Raw genomic sequence first — 12,811 nt, 5'->3', positions numbered from 1 at the left:
CACCTTTCAGCTTTACAGTGGGCTTTGAAAGCAGCCAAACAAGGGAAGAGCCAGAGGCGGCTGCTCACAAGCTACATTCCTAAATGCAGACACAGAGCTGAGGACGTTTCAACATGAAGAACAGAGATGAGGCAGCTTACAAATGAGCCTGTTCTTAGAACACTTCGGCTAAGTGTTCCCATCTTGATGGCCACACATGAACCAGAGTGAAGACTAATTGGAAAGTGAATAGACCTCATATCTCCGTTCAGGATGAGAATTGCCCTGGGGCACTTTGGAGAGGGCCTGCCAAGGCTGTAGTGAGCCCCTGATCCCCAAAAGACTGTCCATAGGGTAGGTCCAAATCACTTGTCCTGCTATGGCTGGTCACATCTAATGTCTGCATGATCCCTTGGTTCTAAGGTGATGAGGCCATGTCTCTTGTCTGCAGAGCATATTTCCAGATAAAGGTTATGTAGTTACCATATCATAAGTAAAGTTGTCTTACTTCTAGCCAGTCATGGAAGAAAAGAAACATGACATTAGAGATTGGGAAATTGGCCTCTTCTGGAAGTTTCTCAGACAACCCGCACCATGCCCTATGGTACACTCACTGAAGATGGGATCATAAGGGGGAGATAGATTCAGGAGGCAAGGATTTGCTTCAAGAGATTGGAGAAGTCCTGATAAATAAGCATAGGTAAAGCCAGAAAAGGACTGAAAACTACTCACTTCAGAAAACTAGCTTGTGGCAGACTGAACACTCTATTTTGTTGCTGTTCTTGTTATAAGGTATTTACCTTCATTCAGTTTTACCTTCATTTAGCAGAACAGCTAAGGTGAAATTTTAAAAATTGTTGCTTTTTAGCAGCACTCCCTGTAATACAGTAAATGTTAAGTCACAGATTAATTTTATACATATCCACAGATCATATGACCATGTTGCTCTAAGCTTTCACAGTTTGACACAGAATGGGATTTTGCTGTTTTTATATTTACTAACAACAAATCAACCTTATAGTTTCATTATTTGTTCTTAATTTATGTAGGGGCAGAAATTTTTCCTAGTTCTTCAGGAGGATCATATTCTCCAAAATAAACTGATCGGTTTCAGCTAAAATATAAGTATAGAATTGCTAAATAATCTTTCATGGATCTTCAGCAAGAATTTTGTTTTTGAATTTTGTATTTGAGCATAATTGATGCATGATGTTACATTAGTTTCAGGCACACGACCAAGTGATTCACAGGTTTCTACATTTCACTGTGCATGCCCCGAATACAGCTACCATCGCTCTGTCAGCATATAATACTGTAAAAGTGTCATTGACTGTCTTCCTTATGTACAGCAGGAATTTTAAATAGAGGTTTGTCTTTGACCCTGTGACCTTTAAGTTAGGAACAGAATTAGTCATTAACTTTTAGACTGATGTTCCTTGAAGTTTAGATAAAAGATTCTTACCATCTTGGCATTAAAAATCAGGTTACAGGGGCGCCTGGGTGGCTCAGTGGGTTAAAGCCTCTGCCTTTCGCTCAGGTCATGATCCCAGGGTCCTGGGATCGAGCCCCGCATTGGGCTCTCTGCTTGGCAGGGAGCCTGCTTCCTCCTCTCTCTCTCTCTGCCTGCCTCTCTCCCTACTTGTGATCTCTATCTGTTAAATAAATAAATAAAATCTTTAAAAAAAAAAATCAGGTTACTATTGAATGATCACAGGATTTCCTGAGTGCTTAAGATGAATAGAAGCAAATAATAAAAGCAGCATGGAATGGACTCGAACAAAATTAAAAATTGCTTCAATTTACTTCCTTATTTTGGGGGGAGAAATACAGAGTGCACACTTCATTCCTTTTTTTTTCTTTCTTTCTTCTTTTTGTTATTGATGCTCTACTTGTTGGTTAAACCACATGCTAGCGGCACATGAGTGGCTCAGTCAGTTTAATGTCCGACTCTTGATTTAGGCTCAGGTCATGATCTCAAGGTCATGAGATGGAACCCCATATCAGGCTGCATGCTGAGTGTGGTGTCTGCTTGAGATTCTCTCTCGCCCTCTCCCTTTGCCCTCCCTACCTCACAAGTGCTGCCTCTTTCTCTCAGAAAAAAAACAAAAAACAAAAAAACTGCATGTTATATGATAATGAACTTAATAATTATAACTAATTAATAAGCACCTACTTGGAGCCTTGTGTATTTTATATAGGTATATATATATATAAAATATATATATTTTTTTCTTTTTTTTAATTCTGAATGGTCAGTTTTATTTTCCATCTCTCTTAGATGTGGAAAGAGAGTCAATAGATTTAACTTCACCTAACTAGAAAGTAGCAGAGATAGGTTTTGGTCTCAGGTTCAGCACCAAAGCTTTACCTCCTGTATCCAGAGACCCATCCTCATTATCTGTGGATAACTCATACGAGAGAAGAGCTAGCCCATCCTTACGGGGCAAAGAGGCCAGCCTTTCTGCTTGCATGACTCTTAGAAGTATCCAGGCTTTGCTGCTGTCTTCCTCAAGAGAAAGTGATGTTCATGGAAGAATTTCCCCTAGACTTAGACCTTCTTATGAACAGAGACATTCTTTCTTTCTTTCTTTCTAGAGTGTGTCATTATCCCTTCTTCATCAGCTAACACTCTTGGCACACAGTTGCACACACAGTTAGGTGAGGGAGTCCAGGGAAAATTCTCTCATCTATTTCCTTTCACTTTGAGTTGTTTGGGGGATTAATTAACCACAGAGTTCTACTCTAACATGTTCTCTTCAAGGTCCAGCTGTGTATAGTCCTGTCCCGAGAAAACAAAAACTAAAACTGCTTTGCTGATGGTACAGTTGTACGTGAAGGAAAAACATCCCATGCGGCAGATTTGTGCACAAGCCCCCCCTCCATGCATAGCCTGTCTGTTTGATGATCTCCCTTCTCATGCATTGCTCAGGTATAGACAAGGTATTTGAGTATTTCAATAATGTGAACTGCTTGAAGTTTAGCTACTTTTTTCTTAGATAACAAGGTGAAGCATGTAAAGTGTGCTGGGGATATTTACTAGCCAAGGCAACATAATTGGAGAAGGGAAGTGTCACTGTCATGGCTCTCACACTGGGCCCAGTCAACAGGGAGCCTGCCTCCTGGGGAAAGTGAAAGAACAGGGCTGGCAAGTCCTAGCTTAGTCTGAATGAGAGCTCTGATTTTCCAAAGTGTTGAGAGAGTCAGAAGAAGTAGGGGAGTTGGGTGCTCAAATATTGAAATAGCATTGAGCAGTGGTGCCTGGGGAGGGGAGGGGAGGTGGAGGAAGAGAGGGTGAGGCTGCAGTAGTGACGTGCACTACCAACATTCAATATGGCGTGGTTCCCATGGCTACCACCAGGCGTGGTTTCCTTACAAGCAGGTAGTGTCCTCAGTTACCACATAAAACTTGATTCTCTCTGACCAACTTGCTTGAACTCTAAATGAGTGCTTTAGATACAAAAATCTTTGCTGAGTGGATACAGCTTTTTGTGTGTCCCCATCTCATTGCCATTCGATCATTTAGTAAAGACTTGAATCTTCTCCATGCTCTCATTTCTCATGTTTTCGTGGAATAACACAGTGGTCATTTTGATCCATTCTAGAAATAAGCTGCAATCAGACTCTGAGGAAACAATCATTTTGTCTTTCGACTGGGAACAATTAAAACAGTCGCTGCGCATTACTCTCTGCGCTTCATTACTATTTTATTTTTATAGCGTCACAGAATCTGATGTGAATCATAGGCATATGAGGCCTGTGTCATTTCTGCCATTAAAAAGCTAAAGAACCCAGATTTAACCTTAAGGAGGTGAATTCATTTCTTAGGATTCCATACCTACATTGTGAGTTCTGCTACCAGAAGAACAATTCTCTCTGATAAGCTTACATTTACAGGTACCTTTACTTAAAGAGGAAAATTGTGTCTATAAAACACAATACACTGTATTTTCCTATGTGTATTTTTATGAAAAGAGCAACACATACATTGATTGTTTTCCTTTCTGTCCTTAAACAACATACCGTTAAGTAGAGACGTGTTTACAATAGAGTCCAAAGTACAACCAAGTGTCTTTTTCTCTACCTGTTAGAAGATGTGTTATTAAAATTTGCATTTTCTTTGTAATCAGAGGAAGAGAAATGAGCTTCTGTGTGTGCCTCCTAATCTTTTCATGATTTCCGGTCCTATTAATTCTTAACTATGTGAATCTGAAGAGTACTTCAGAGGAAACATACTAACTTACAACTCTTTTAGCTGCTCGGTGACCCTAAACTGATTCTTTCTTCTCTTTTCAAAACTGTCCTTGACCTACTCTCTGAAGTTCCATGTTGCTTTGTGTTCTGTCTCAGCTTCCAGTGGAAGGCACGTGTGCCATTGAAAAGGATCCCTAAAGGGATGCATTGTTTGCAATTGCTCAGCTTCTCTGGAACAACAGCTTTCATTCTAGAATTTTCTGTCATATCATAACAAGCCTCAACTCCTCTGCAAATTTGATTCACATGTTTAATTCAAAGCAATGAATTAACTAATTTAGAGTTATTAAACCAGCAGCCTGCCGACTTTAGGGGGAAAAAAAGAACAAAATTTTTAAAAAGCCAACCGTACAAATTTCCAACTTCTTGAGACGATAAGAAAGACACAGACATTGACTCAAATACAGCTGCCTAATCATACACAACTTTCAGTAGCTTTCTGAGAATTGCTTCCATTTTCCTTTCACTCTCCTTGTCAGGCATAATAACCTTTAGACAGAGGGATTTCTCTAGCTTTGCGGCTGTTGGCCCTAGAGAGCACGGTTTGGTTGGCACCATTTAGGTAGGAGACTATGTTCATCATCAATGCTGAGTTCTGTCAGGCTCCTAGGACAGAAAAGGAAGGGTTCCCCAGTGCTTACTCCGATGGAATTTCATTTTGAAAAGTCTAAAGAATGGTTTATCCCATAGTGTGTTTTGTTTAGAGTTGTCCAGAAACTCTTTTCCTTTTTGGAAGGAGGTACAGTGTGTGGAAAATAGCTAAAATGTGCCACAGACACAAAAGCAAGGACTAGGGTACCCGTTAAACCATTTTAAGGTCTCTTTCCCTCTTAGTCATGACATATTTCTAGAGTAAGTGTTGATTAGGATGTGTTTTAAGAAAGGAAAAGATAGTTTGGCGAACAGGGAGTGGAAGTCTATCCAGCGTCACTAAGAATAGTATGTTTGACAGGGAGCCAAAACTGCTAATATGTACATTGTAATAAGGGCTTAAAAGTTCTTTAAGGTTTTTACATTGGAAAAAAATCATGGAATTCTCTCATTTGCATTGATGTGGGGCTCAGATTGCTGTTTCTGCTACTTTCACTCTTTCTCTACCATTTGCTTGTACATTTTTTCTTCTTTTTAACAAAAGTACAATTTGCATACAGATAAGTACACAAACCTTAAGGATACAGCTTGATAAATGTAGTTTAAGTGTGGTTGTCTCTTTTTTCAAATATTTTACGTAATGCATATCCGGTATAGTCTGCAGTCCTGTGCTGAAGTTTTCTAAATGAGAACAACTCTACACATAGCTTCCAAAATACTTTTGACATATCCTTTGAGATAGAATTAAAAACCCAGTGTAGGTGATTTAACAGCTCATCCTTACAGTGTGTTTCAGAACCTAAAGCTTGTCAGGCTCAGTGCAGTGGAGTGAACACCCCTAAGAGTATATTGCACTTTCTGAGAAATGTAATATGATGCACACAGGAAATATATATATATATATATTATATATATATATATATTTATATATATATTTAGAAATAGAAATATATATATATATTTCTATTTCTTTTTTTTTTTAAGATTTTTACTTATGTATTTGACAGAGATCACAAGTAGGCAGAGAGGCAGGCAGAGAGAGAGAGGAGGAAGCAGGCTCTCCGCTTGAGCAGAGAGCCCAATGCGGGGCTTGATCCCAAGACCCTGAGACCATGACCTGAGCCGAAGGCAGAGGCCTCAACCCACCGAGCCACCCAGGCGCCCCTATATTTCTATTTCTATTACATATGTCATATTTTTATGTATTATATTTATATTAGCATACCATATATATATATGTATGTGTGTGTGTGTATATGTGTGTATATATATATGTCACACACAAATGTTGAGGGGGAAGAAGAAAAAGAGAAAGTGATAGATCTACTAGGTAAGGTATCCAGGAAAACTTCTTTATTTTTCATCCCAATCTGACCAGCCTCCCTCTATGGATTTTGAGTCGTGACACTTGTAATTATATTGGCCCAGAGCTATTTTCAGTAGCTAGAAATCCCATCAGTCATTTCTATCTCCCTGAGAGTATAAGCTCCTTGTAGACAAGAATGTGTTCAGTTTCGTCTGGTCATTCATTCCTCCTTCCCTTCCATCCTTGGAAGCCCTTGAGAGTATATGAAAATCTGTTCACAACAGAAATTCAATAAGGGGGTTTAGAATAAATTAAAACAGCAACGACAACAACAAAGGAGCTAGCCCTGGTCTCCCAGCAGGGCCCTGTTGCTCCTGCGACCCTCACCCCACTCCAGCTGCTCATGTAGTGAAATTCAGGAGTCGTGAAAAATCTCTCGATATGCCTACTCACTCCTAATGTGTCCTTTGGCTAAAGGGAAGTCTGATTCAAATGGGAAGAAAAGCAGAAATGTATTCCATTTCTGCCTGATGCTGTCAAAGTACCAGAGTGTGGAATGTCGGTATTCAGCTCTCAGAGCAGCACTGTCCCCTGAGCCCCAGGCCAGAGCTCTCTCTTACCCCTACGTAAAGATTGTAGGGGTCATCAAAATATAGGCAAACTGCGTTATCTACTGCATTGGTATCAAAATTGAAACTTTCTTTAAAGAAGGGGACTTTGTTCCTCAGACTTCCCTAACATCTCTCCTCGTTTCTCTTGCCTTTCTTTCTTTTTCTCTCCGTCGTCATTCATGATGGATCATTGAGGTAGGAACAGTCCCAAAGCCTATTAAGCACCTATGCCTATGCTATTTGTATACCAGTGGGATTAATTGAATGTGTAGAAGATCTAAAACAATATAGGCTGTATGCCCCAGTGTTCAGCTCTCCGATGTCAGGGTAATTTTACGTTAATATCTCATTCATCAGATTATTATATAATACATTATATTTATTTTTAAATATATAAATAAAAAAATAAGCTCTATCTGCTTTCTAATTGGTGATAACACAGTGTAAACTGACCACATCTCATTCATTGGGCAGAGAGGAGACGATGAGAATGTCTCCGCTAACTCCTCAGTAGTAGGTAGTCTCGCTCCTAATGAGAGTCTGACGTTTCTCTAAAACACTATATTGTACCATCTTTATAATTTCATGTTTTCTGTAATAGCAGTATTTTGTACTGACAGCTGTATATTTTGACATAATATTATTGAAGTAAACTTTTCATTATCTCAGAACAGACTGCGTGTTTAGCCCTTATATGAACCATTTAAAAAGCTACCATGGGCGTTATTGCTTACCCATTGAGGGATGTTCAATCAACCTTGGTGAGGCTGATGATTTTATCCCCCATGTTTGCTCAAGCTGGGCTGCTTCTCAGAGCTCAGTGTGAAAGACGTGGACGGAGAACACTCAGCACACCCTGCCATTTTTGGTAATGTGTTCAAATAGCAGCAGAAATTAGAAATCTATAAAAAGTAATATACACCAAGATTACATTTGAAAAACTAAAGTTAAATAAATATAAACAATTATAAAGTCAACTTCATGTGACTTCCTCTTGATTTCTTCTTCTGAAATTTTGTTATATAATTATGTATCTTCTCTCTGGATTCTAGTTATCAGTCATGGACTCCCTGTTTCGTTTTGTTTTGTTTTCCTGACTTTTCTTACTCTTCTAGAAAACAACTTTTTTATTCAAGTTTCATGTCACAGGGGGCATAGTGGAGTCAGATACCTAAATTTGAACCATGGCCTCAGTACTTGCCAGCTCTCTAATCATTGTCATCTGTAAAACTGGAAAAGACAATAATTCTTTCCAGGTTATTGTGATAATTAAATAAAATAACATGCAAAAAATTCTGACACTCAGGTTAGAACTCATGTGTGGATAAATTTATGATTAGCTTATTAAACTGTGGATGTACCTATGAAGAGATCATTATATATCAGGCATGCTGCCTGGCTTGGGCAGAGTGTGAATAAAATCCCATTTTTTAGATTGAACTTCCATTGTGTATCTAAATACATATCAGAATCTTTTTTAAAAAAATTTTTTATTAACATATAATGTATTATTAGCCCCAGGGGTACAGGTCTGTGAATCGCCAGATTTACACACTTCATAGCACTCACCATAGCACATACCTTCCCCAGTGTCCATGACCCAACCAGAATCTGTTTTTTTAAATCATTTTAATTAGCATTCTCTCTATAACTTCATAAAAATATTATTGAACTTCTTTGTGTACAACTTCTATGTAACGGGAATACTTCGGTGAGGGCTTATGTATTAATTCACATGGTGACATATTTTTATGATGATTGCTTTTAGGAAAATATTTTAAATCTTAAATGTCATGTATTTACATAATCAGAAAACTTCCTTGCTATTCTGTATCTTATTGTGAACAGCGCCTGCCCAAAGTCACAATTTTATCCTGGACACGATGGTCCTTCGTTGTCTAAACCAAGGACCCAACTTGAATTTGGGGCAAGAGGCTTAGTCATGGCAGGTTATAGGAATAAATATTTGGGGCACACATTTGCTGCCAAGTAAGATTGCTCCTCAGACAAACAATAAATATTTGTAGCAGAATCTGGAGTTAGACACACGAGGTTTGAATCTCAAATAACAATTCTTTGATCTTTTGTTCGATGTGTATAAAAAAGCACATAATAATAGTAATACCTCAGGAGTTGCTGGGAAGAGCAATCATACCCAATACCTACTAATTATTGTCAATATATTGTCATAGATGATTTAATGTTATTGATAATATCATGGATGATGATAATTTAGTATTACCACTCCTACTACACCTCCTCATTCTTAGTGTGTTTCATTCCCCCCCACACACAATTTTCTGTCAACTATTAAGAAAAGTGATTAATTTATACCCACTTAACAAATGTAAATATTAATGGCACTTACTCAGTGTTAACATTTATAGGTCATGGTTCAGAGACATTATCTCACTTTGAACTTTCCTACAGCTTCAGAGGAAAAATGGGGTTAGTATTATTCTTATTTGAGAAAAAAAAAAAGAAAATTAAGGTTCATGGAAGTTTAGTGACATGGTCAGACTCTCACAGCTTATAATTAAGAGCAGAGATAGCCCTCTCAACTTTGCAAGGATAATATTAAGCCATGATGCCTTCCTCACTGCTATGCATAGAGGCTCCAGTAGTAAAGAAACTAAGGCTAGAAAAATGTTTTTCTCCTAAGTTTCCATAATACTCTCAAAACTTAGTCATATGCTAACATTGTAAAATACCAACGGGGTTGTTACCCACTTGCCGTAGTCAAATACTAAATCCTGAAGGTCATCTTCATTGTTTAGTCTGTTGTGATTATGTCATTTCATCACTGATGTAACAGTTTTTGCTTTAATAAAACCCTGCGCTGCCCCACCAGAAGCAAAAACTTTTCCAGAAATGTAAACAGCAGAGGTGGGAAGAGACAAAAAGAAGCTGTTTTCTTTTAACAAAAGAGCAGCGGGCCTTGTGCGTCACGTGGGGAGACAGAACGCCATCCCTTAAACGTGTGTGCTTGCCTCTGAGTGAAATGTTTTCCATTTTTACATATAGCCTTAGTATAAACGAGCAAATATTAGAACTCTAAGAATTTAGAGGAGATTGATAGCAACAAAGTATATTATTATATAAATTTGCTCTGTTCTACCTGGGCAGAACTCCAGGTCCCCCAGATAGAATGTGACTTAGCTAGCAACCTTTGGGTATAGTTCACCATTATACAAACGCCTAACAATTTCTCATGGATAAAGTATAATTCTCAAGTGGAGGCGGGAAACAGGGAAGGAGTAGCTATCTCAAAGGTAAGAATATTAGTTTTAGTGGCAGACTTTTCGCTCAGTAGCCTTGAAACCGAGAGTGATCACTTCAGCCTCTTCTGTGGCCTCAGCTTCTGTCTTCAGATCACGGGGGTCATAGGATGTGTTTACATATTTTAGAGTTGTTAATATAAGGTGAGATAACATAGGGTTGAGAGTCCCAAGACTTTTTCTTTTAGCTTTATGGATTCTTTGTTTTGGGGTTGTTTGTTTTTTAGCCCAAATGTAATGCATGTTCCTTGTAAACAAGAAGAGGGGAAGAGGGGGAAGGAGGAAAACAAACTAGCAAATTTATTTAGAATCATACATCTCTGTATTACTGCGATGTTTAGAATAATAATAGGTATTATTCTTAGCACAAGCAATGGCAAAGGCCAGATGACTATGGACAAATCACTTACTCTCACCCTTTCTTAATCCACGAAATAAGAGATCAAACTAGTTTATTTTTTGACAAAATGTCATATTTATACATAATTCTCCAGAAGAAGACTTCTTAAAATGAAAATAAATATAGTCCTACGTTTTATTAAAATGAATGTGAAGAATGAAGTGTCAAACAGGACATTCAGAAAGTAAATGGTGTTTTTCAGTCAAAATTTATTAATAAGAATGATTTGTGAAGCGTAAATAAAACTCAATTTTAAAATCTCAATGAGTTTAAAAAAGAGACAAAAGCAAGCTTATAAGCAAGTCAGGATTCTGTCTTACAGTTACCTTAGCTAATAAGGAATCATTGGAATCAATGATTGGATTAGTGAAACTACTTGGTTCAAATAAATTTCGTGAATAGACAGCTGTATGGATCATGACCCCCAAAAAAGTGCTTTTAAAGAGAAATGTTACTAAACAATTCTCCTGGGTAAGTAAATAGAGAATGAATTAATAACACTAATTGTTAACCCTGTTTTGATTGAATAAACACTTTGAGCACCAATTACATTTAAGGCAGGAAGCTGGATGGTAGAGCTAGGAAGACTCAGAAGCCAAAATTCGCAGCTTTTCCAGCGAAGGAGGGAAAAAAACCCTAGAGAGGTGTATCAGTTAGTGTCCCGTGAGTCAAGGTATGAACAGCGGATCTATAGAAGTAGAAACCTCCTAGTTACAGTAGTCCTCCTTACCTGCTGGGAATACATTTCAAGATCTCCAGTGGATGCATGTTGTGTTATGCGTTAACAAAACCAAACTCTTCATAACACCCAGTGAGGAACAGAATATTGAAGAAAGTGTTCCTCCTGAAGGTAATAGGCAAGAGACACTAGGAATGTTTATGTAATGGGTGAGGACCAAGCCCAGAGAAATAGGTTGTGGTGTACAAGGGTGGGGACGAGACATAAGGAACCACATTTTACAAGAGATAGCACAGGAGAGGTTGTAGAGGGGTGTTTCTTGACATGGCTTACAGCTCTGACTCCGGAGGTCTGGGGTGAGACTGGAAATAATATAAACTAAATTATGTGGGGTTTTTTTTTAAAGATTTTATTTATTTATTTGACAGACAGAGATCACAAGTAGGCAGAGAGGCAGGCGAAGAGAGAGGGGGAAGCAGGTTCCCTGCTGAGCAGAGAGCCCGACGCGGGGCTCGATCCCAGGACCCTGGGAACATGACCTGAGCCGAAGGCAGAGGCTTTAACCCACTGAGCCGCCCAGGCACCCTAAATTATGTGTTTATATAAATTATAATTATATATTCACAATGGATGCATTGGGCAGTATTCTGAAGGATCTGATGTCAAAAGTAAATAACACTTTGTAAGACCCTTTTTCTTGGTGCGGTAACTGACACCTCATGTATCATTTTGGAAGGCAAAATGTTTAGTTACTCTTCATTAACATCATTTCCTTGAGTAAACTCTTCAGCGTTTCCTCAGGATCTACAGATGCATATCATATGCGTCATCACCTGTCTGCTTAAATGGAACTCTATTCTTAACATTGTGAGTCCTGCTTCCATCATACTGTCTTCTGACTGCAACTTCCCACAACAATGCCCGACCACACATATCTGCCTCTTTGTTTTAAGAGCTGCATACTATTCCGTTGTAAGAGTATTCCGTAATATATTTAACCAGTCCTCTGTCAGGGGGTCATTGTAATATTTCCAGGGTTTGTTTGTTTTTGTTTTTGTTTTTGTTTTGCTATAACATTTCTGAATGAACATCCCCAAGCAGACCTCTGTGCACAGTTGTGTAACTGTAACTGAAATAGAACTTCCAATATGCAGTCTGTCACTAGACTTGGGCGATATTGTCTGAAAAATGATAATTATGCATTTATTAAAACTCAGCAGGGCTTGGCAGCAGAAAGGACACTCACGTTTCATAATTGCTTCTTTGGCAACCCATGACTGCCACCAGAGCACACACATCTCCCATGCTGGGATCTGGTCTTAATCATCACTGAATATCCAGCCTATAGCAAATGCTTAATACAGAGAAGTTGCTCAGTAGGTATGTGAGGACAAAGTGAAAGAATAAATTCTGTTCATAGTCTTAATCTCTGATTGACTTGATATGTGACCTTATATAAATTATTGACTCTTTCTGGGCTTCAGTTCCTTCTTCTGACAAACAAATATAAATCCTAGCCTGACTGCACCAAAGATTTGGCAGGAAGAACAGTAGAATAATAAATTTGGTAGTGACTTGAAAAAACAAAACATTCAGAAAATTCACGTAATCATTGTCAATATGCATTTAATAAATAACTTCTTTTGCAGGACATAGAATATTGGAAATGTTGAGTACGTGATGCTAACTACAAGTGTAAAATAGAGATCAGAGAAA

The 12,811-nt window shown here is 38.3% G+C and overlaps 1 protein-coding gene across 1 annotated transcript in view; it reads left to right on the top strand.

Moving 5' to 3' along the window:
- Positions 1 to 12,811, top strand: part of CHRM2 (cholinergic receptor muscarinic 2) — a 149,920-nt gene that overhangs the window by 130,776 nt on the left and 6,333 nt on the right. The window lies entirely within an intron of this gene.

Source organism: Meles meles, chromosome 10 (assembly GCF_922984935.1).
Source record: "Meles meles chromosome 10, mMelMel3.1 paternal haplotype, whole genome shotgun sequence".
Taxonomy (NCBI): Eukaryota; Metazoa; Chordata; class Mammalia; order Carnivora; family Mustelidae; genus Meles; species Meles meles.
The sequence above is the reverse complement of the archived record's forward strand: the minus strand, read 5'-3'. Positions and strand labels throughout refer to the sequence as shown.